The sequence below is a fragment of the Haemaphysalis longicornis genome, unplaced genomic scaffold (assembly GCF_048455015.1).
Source record: "Haemaphysalis longicornis isolate Haplotype H1 unplaced genomic scaffold, Haemaphysalis longicornis Haplotype H1 scaffold_1, whole genome shotgun sequence".
Taxonomy (NCBI): domain Eukaryota; kingdom Metazoa; phylum Arthropoda; class Arachnida; order Ixodida; family Ixodidae; genus Haemaphysalis; species Haemaphysalis longicornis.
In genome coordinates this window covers 147,051,234-147,058,123 of record NW_027526203.1, presented here as the reverse complement: position 1 = coordinate 147,058,123, position 6,890 = coordinate 147,051,234, and the positions used below count along the sequence as shown (strand labels likewise).

General features: G+C 50.1%; 1 long non-coding RNA gene across 1 annotated transcript; it reads left to right on the top strand.

Annotated features, from left to right (window-relative positions):
- Positions 1–866: 866 nt before the first annotated feature.
- On the top strand, positions 867–2,636 carry LOC144166413 (uncharacterized). The gene is made up of 3 exons (XR_013321672.1): positions 867–1,006; positions 1,100–1,319; positions 1,729–2,636. It is a non-coding gene; the product is annotated as an uncharacterized LOC144166413 (long non-coding RNA).
- Positions 2,637–6,890: the final 4,254 nt, after the last annotated feature.

Sequence of the window (6,890 nt, the reverse complement as noted above, 5' to 3'; positions counted from 1 at the left end):
GTGGGATTGCCTAACTACTCTTTCGCGCGCAAAATGGCGCAACGAGAAGCAGCGGCCTCTGCTACGGTAGCCACGGCCTCGAAACGCCGGAATGACGGCTTGACGGTCGCGTGTACTGAGGTTGCGGATGGAATCGGCGACATATCTGCAACTTGTTGCGAGGAAGAAATTCCTGGCCCCGATGTGTTTAAGATGCCGATTGGAAGTTTTCGGATTGTTCCTTTGCATTCGAAGGGGAAGTCTAGTTTTGTTTGGAAACATTTTGGACGCCTAGCATACATCACGGGGGGAAAGCAGAAGACAGTTGGAACGGACTACTACTGCAAGAGCTGCTTGACCAACTCCTCAAAGAAGGAAGACTCAAAGCCTTTCGAATCGTAAGTAGCGCTCCTTTGTTTCTCTAAGTAACTGAACCGTTGGCTGGCGCCTCGTAGGAATTGTGAAATTTGTGAGACTTAATACCGTGCAGTGCGCTCCTCAGCTGTTGTGCTCGCGAGACCGGCTGCCGTTTTCGCGACCGTACATCAGGACGCCCGTCTAGAGTTCAGAGTTCACATACGTTGAAATTGACGGTGAAATGCGCGCATATCACCTCGCAGGAATTAGCATAGTTTCGGGTTCGGGTGAAGGGGCCGGGGGTGGGGGGGGGGGTGGGGGGGGGGCGGAATTTCATAACGCCTACCAAGGCGCCTGCCAAACCGTTTGTTGTGAGCAGCCTAATCGTTTAGTTGTGAGAGTTTAAATAATGGCCTGTTTCCTCCGCAGCTGCAACGTGAAACGCTACGCGAGCACCGTAAGCACGTCGAACATGCAGAGACACTTGATGGATGTCCATAAACTGCAAGACGACTGCAAGACGGCGGCGACAGTCAAAGATTATTTCCGAATGGTTCCCAGGCGCAATGCGACAACGCCATCAAGAAAGAACTTGCTTGCTAGAGACTTGGTCCTTTTGATCGCCAGGGACCTGCTGCCTTTCAACATGGTGAATGGCGAAGGATTACAGGTTGGTGACAAATATAACACACTCTGTGCATTGATGTTCATTTTATGATATAATATAGGTCTGAACAAAAGTTACTTCATTTCTCCTCTGTAGGACTTCCTCATAAAGTATGAAGTGATCAGAGTGCCCCAAGAGCTCCCTGACCGGACGACCTTGTCGAGATCCGCCTTGGATGATGTTTACCGTGCCATGCACGGACAGGTGAAGAAGATGGTGGCTGAGGGGTCTAGGTTCTGTGCCGTCACATACGATCTGTGGACCGACAACTCCAGGCGGCGATCCTACATAACGTTCACCTGTCACCATATTGACGGTAGGTTTAGCATGTTTTCAGTGCAGGTACCAATAAGCGCATGCCTCAACCCATGTAGTAACTTATGGCGCGTGCTTCCAAAATACTTTTTGAAAGTTTTAATTTACGTTATACTTACCTGAGCTTTCAGACAACAAGGCGAAAAAACCCCACATGCTTCGGTTTTGTTTGTTTTGTATCTTGAAAAATACATGTATTGTGTCATGAAAGCATTAAATGATCCCATTAATACTGGGCGAGTGCAGCGAACCCTGAAATGTGTTCAGTTTTGTTGAGGAGGTGAGAGGTTATAGCCAGGGAGTGATTTAGCGAGAACAGAATAATTCATGTCAGTATCCTGATTTAGATTTCTTAGATCTTTTTCTGACCACGCTGTTTTAGGTTGTCATGGTTGCTGTTTTTATTTCAGAGAACTTCGAGCTCGTATCGTTGACCCTGAGCACGAGACACATGACCGAGAGGCATACAGGCGCTGCCATCATGAATGAGTTTCAAAGGTGCCTCGAAGAATTCAACATGGTGGGAAAGGAAGTTTGTGCAGTCACTGACGCCGGCTCGAACATGAAGCGCGCAGCGAGTCTCGCATGCACGGAACATCACCTGTGTGTTGGGCACGGCCTACACAACTTGGTCATCAAGGACGGATTTGGAAGCGTCCCAAGACTCCACGATTTGCTGGTCAACTGCCGTGACATTGTGAAGACTGTGCATTGTTGTGGGACCCGTCCATTGTTGTGGGCGGGTCCCACGCAGTACATGCATATTTCAATACCGTTCTCACGTAGGTTTGGGGGAACTCTTTGGTGTTTCTACGCAGAAATGAAAACTTGAAAGTGAACATTTCGACAGACTTCTCAGTTCAGAATGAAATGAAAACATGCGACAGGCTTTTGAAGCTATAAAAATCAACATGCAGATGCCAGCACAGTGCCGGAGTAAGGAAAACACCTAGATACTTAAATTCACCAACAGTTTGCAACGAGTACCCGTCTATAGCGTAAAAATTTTTCGAGGCATTTCTTTTCTTCGTAAAACACATGTGTACAGGTTTTTTTCAGGTTTAATGACATGTGCCGCTTGTGACACCACAGCTGAATGTTGTCCAAATCGCGTTGGATGTAGCGGAACGATTTTTTTAATGGCTGGCCTTTTTTTAATTTGCGGTTCCGGTTTCGGCGCCGCCGGCGCCGCCGCCGCCAACAAAAATTGGCCGTGCGCCGCCGCCGATGAATACCCGGCGCCGCGCCGCCGACGCCGCCGCCGCCGACAAAAAACGACCACCACGCCGCCGCCGGTCAAAACCGACACGGCGCACACCTCTAGCAGACAGACGATGTTCTGAAGCAACATTGCGAACTAGCGAGCAATGGCGCTTGGACGGAAACGCGAGCACGCCACGTTCCGCAGATTCTGTTGCAATTCTGCTTCGGCTGCCGCTCGGCCCGACCTCGGATCCTCGCGTCCTCGCCTCGCCGAGGCAAGCTGGCAAGGCAACAGAGGGACGTCACCAGGTGCTGTCACGACGTTATGACGGGAGACGTCCAGTGGGTGCCGAAAATTTTCTACCATCTAGCATGCGCGCGGAGAGTCACGTGGTCAGGCCGCGACCCAGCTTTGGAGAGCGCATGCGCCAAGACGACAGCGGCGGAAGAGGCGCCGTGTAGTGAATGCGGCCGTGGGCGGAGCTCGTGCAGGTGACTCACATGATGCATTGCTAAGTGTACAGCGCAGGTGCGCTCAAATGAAGGTCAAATTCCCCGGGACTGCAAAACCGCTCGACGAGGTTAGTCTAGCTTTGCTTTAAAAAATGCTTCCCGTGGTCGTAATCGAACCTGGGACGCTCACGTTATTCAACCGACGTCTATCATTACCCCTTCTAAAAGTGCATCGACCCGATGCTAAAAAACGGACAGTCCGAACAAACAACACAAATGCCCCTCATCTTGCGTGGTAAGGTTTCAGGCGAAACACGTGGACGACTTCGGGCCGTGTGCGTCGTCGGGAAGTTCCGGAATCACCTCGTAGGTAATTTGTCCAACACGTCGTACAATCCGGTAGGGTCCGAAATACCGTCGCAGAAGCTTTTCGCTGAGTGCGCGTCATCGGATGGGAGTCCATAGCCACACACGATCCCCTGGGCGGTACTCGGCGTCTCGGCGTCGGAGATTGTAGCGTCCGGCATCCACTAGCTGCTAGTTCGTTGTACGAACTCGAGCGAGCTGGCGGGCCTCCTGCGCACGCTGAAGGTATCCTTGGACGTCGGCGTTGAGGTCGTCATCTTCTACGTGCGGAAGCATGGCGTCAAGCATATATAGTAGTGGAACGACAAGCTCGAATGGTGTGATCTGCGTGATTTCTTGGATAGCCATATTGTACGCAAACGTGACATACTGGATAACTTCGTTCCAGGTCTAATGTTCAACGTCGACGTACATGGAGAGCATATCCGCTATCGCCGTGTTCAAACGTTCCGTTAGTCCGTTCGTTTGGGCGTGGTACGCCATCATTCTTCGGTGATCCGTGTTGCTGTAGCGTAAGATTCCTTGCATCAGCTCCGCGGTAAAGGCCGTTCCGCGGTCTGTGATTAGGACTTCAGAGGCTCCATGTAGCAGCACAACTTGCCTTATGAAGAACTTTGCGACTTCTGGTGCAGTCCTCCGAAGAGCGGCAGTGCGTAGCGCGTCACGTAGCCTGCCGCTACGACAATCCCCTTGTTCTCAGATCGTGACGTAGATAGCGAGCCCAAAAGGTCCATTCCAATCTGTTGGAAGGGCATCAATGGTACGGCAATCTGCTGCAGAAGTCCGGAGGGTCTCGTTGGCGGCATTTTTCGTCGCTGGCAGTCAAGGCAGCTCCGAACGTACTGGGACACATCGGTTGTAAGGCGGGGCCAGTAGTACTTCGCCTTGACAATGCAAAGAAAAAGATGACCCGTTGGGATACCGTATCAGCACCACCTCTCTCATAACTTCAAGAACGTGGCAAAAAGGTACGCTCTCGACGTGGTGTTCTTGGCCCCAAATAAGTTAGGAAAATTGTGCAGTACGGTTGGCCGAAGATTAGCTTCCCGGGATACAAGGACAAAAAAAGTGTGCCCGATAAATCATTCAGAGCCATTTGTGAAATGAGCAACGGGTGTCGTGTATATGTTGGCACTTCAGTGTGGACATATATACGTCGGGCAAACCGAGAGGTGGCTGAACACCAGGTTGTCGGAGCACCAGCGTTCATTAAAAGGGAATCCGCACGATCACCTGGCAAAACACTGCAGCTTACACGGCTGTGTGCCGGTGTTTAAAGAAACCACTGTGCTGTCGAAACACAGAGATAAAACAAGAGAAATTATCGAGGCTTTTCAAATCTGACGATCTGCCGACCGATGTATAAGTATGCTCTCAGTAGTGCTGCATGTCCGGGAATACGCTTGTCTGAGTGACACCGTTGCATGACCACGCAAACTATTAGATTACACTTGTGCAGACCGACGAGTGATTTCGTTATCTATAGGTGCAGAGCACCTTAGGGCCGCACAACGTCCGTAGGCATCCGTGTGCATAGCATTTACAATCGCAAAAAATCACACAGGCACCGGCAGGATTCGAGCCTGTGTCTGGTAGACCAGACAGGGTTTGTGTCAGTCGGCCTACCCATTGGACTACGAGCGGGAGTTACGGCCCGAGAATCAAATGGCTAACTCTCTCGCCTGTAATGGTGCGGAGTACATAGGACCTCCCAATGTCGGTCCGCGTCCATCCGTGCGCACACCACCATCAACAGAAAATCAAGCGAAATTCGATTTGAGCTGTGAGTTGCAGTTTCATTTAGGGAATAATCAAAGTGCAACTCACTGCTCAAATCGGATGGCGGTCGGGGCGAAAATCAGATTTCACTCGGTGCGCAACTTGGATGTCATTTCGAGTCCCCGTACTCCGCACCCTCGCCATCATCCACGGAGTGGAGATGCTGCTATTTTTTGTTTTTGTTTATTCAATGTAATAATTTACCGCCCGGTGAGAGCCTGATTTATGTATATTACCAGTGTTTTCTTCAAAATAAACCAGTTGTGAATGCAGCGCTCTCCTGTCTACTACTCGTTCCTTTTTTGTGCTTTGTTTTTTCCGGGCTAATTTTCAATCATGAACGTTCACCAACTCGTGCAAATCACACTCCTCTTGAACTTAAGTATCACTTTCGCCTACCGACATTTTTTGGGGCCTTAACGCGTTTCAAGACCTGACGCTATACTGAAAAGACGCCTTTTCGCAAACTTACCGGACAAAAAGTAAGCCCTACTTAAGGTAGCTCGCGACCTACCTAAGGGAGCCTTTTCCGGACACAACATCGCAGACTACGACGATAGCTTAGCTGAGGGGCCGATTTCGGGCGTCGTTCGCCAGAAATTGATCAAGCCGTAAAGAATGAAGCGCTGTCTGCGAACAGGAACGATCTCTGCATCCGCCTGTCGACCTGACGCACACGAACACCGTCCGACCGGCGCGCGATGCGACCAGCGTCCGCACCATGGCGATGCCTCCGCGCATAGAACGACACCTTTCCTTATCTTTTCCTCTCCTGCAAACCACAACCACACTGTCAGATGCGGCTACAATCTTTGCTCGCTTTCCAGGATGCAACCAATTGGGAAAACCAAATTACAGATGTGAACTGAAAAAGCGTGGTAGTGCGGGCTTGTTGGTACATATTTCACAGAGAATAAGAGCGCTTAAACGGGACGAAAGAACGATTGACAAGACAAGGCGCTGACTAGAAACAACAAGGTTTATTTCATCGTAACAAGGTTTATTTAATCGTAACCCTCGAAGAAGAAGAATGAAGAGAGAAGGAACAGATAAAGATAAAGAGATTGAGAAGAACATATTTACATACATAGACACGCGCGAAGAAAGTTGTCATCTGTCAAGACAATTATGCTCCTTTTGTAGCAAATCAATAGATGGCTTGCTGATGGATGAATCCTTTCGCGTGTGGATGACGTGCGCCTCGAAGATCTCCCTGGCGCACTGATCTTTGTATTTTCGAAGCACACGTGTCTGGTCGAATTTCGGTGTGCACTTGCATTTGGTGCAATGTACGGCGAGATTGCTGCCTGTTCCTTTCTTGTAAGTGCCTGCATGCTCCCGCAGCGGGTCATTCAAACAACGTCCTGTTTGACCCGTGTAGGACCTCCCACACGGCAGCGGAATGTCGTAAACGACGCCTGACTTGCACTCCACGAATGGCTTGTCATGTTTTTTTGAGCAAGATCCTGCGGTAGTTACTTCCCCGTTCACTATGTCGCAGAGCCCACTTAATTTGTTTGGAGCGATAAACAATATGGTGACTCCGACTCGAGCAGCAACTTTTTTCAGTCGGTGAGAGACACCGTGAAGGTACGGGATCACTGCTATCTTCCTTTTTTCTTTCCCTTCGTGCTCTTTCACAGGTTTGCTGCGGCGGATTTCCTTCCGCAGCGATTCACACAATTTGAAAACATAGGTGTGGGGAATCCTGCTCTTGTCAGCCTTTGAGCCTGAGCGGAAAGGCTGTCGCCCATTTGATGCAGGCATGACT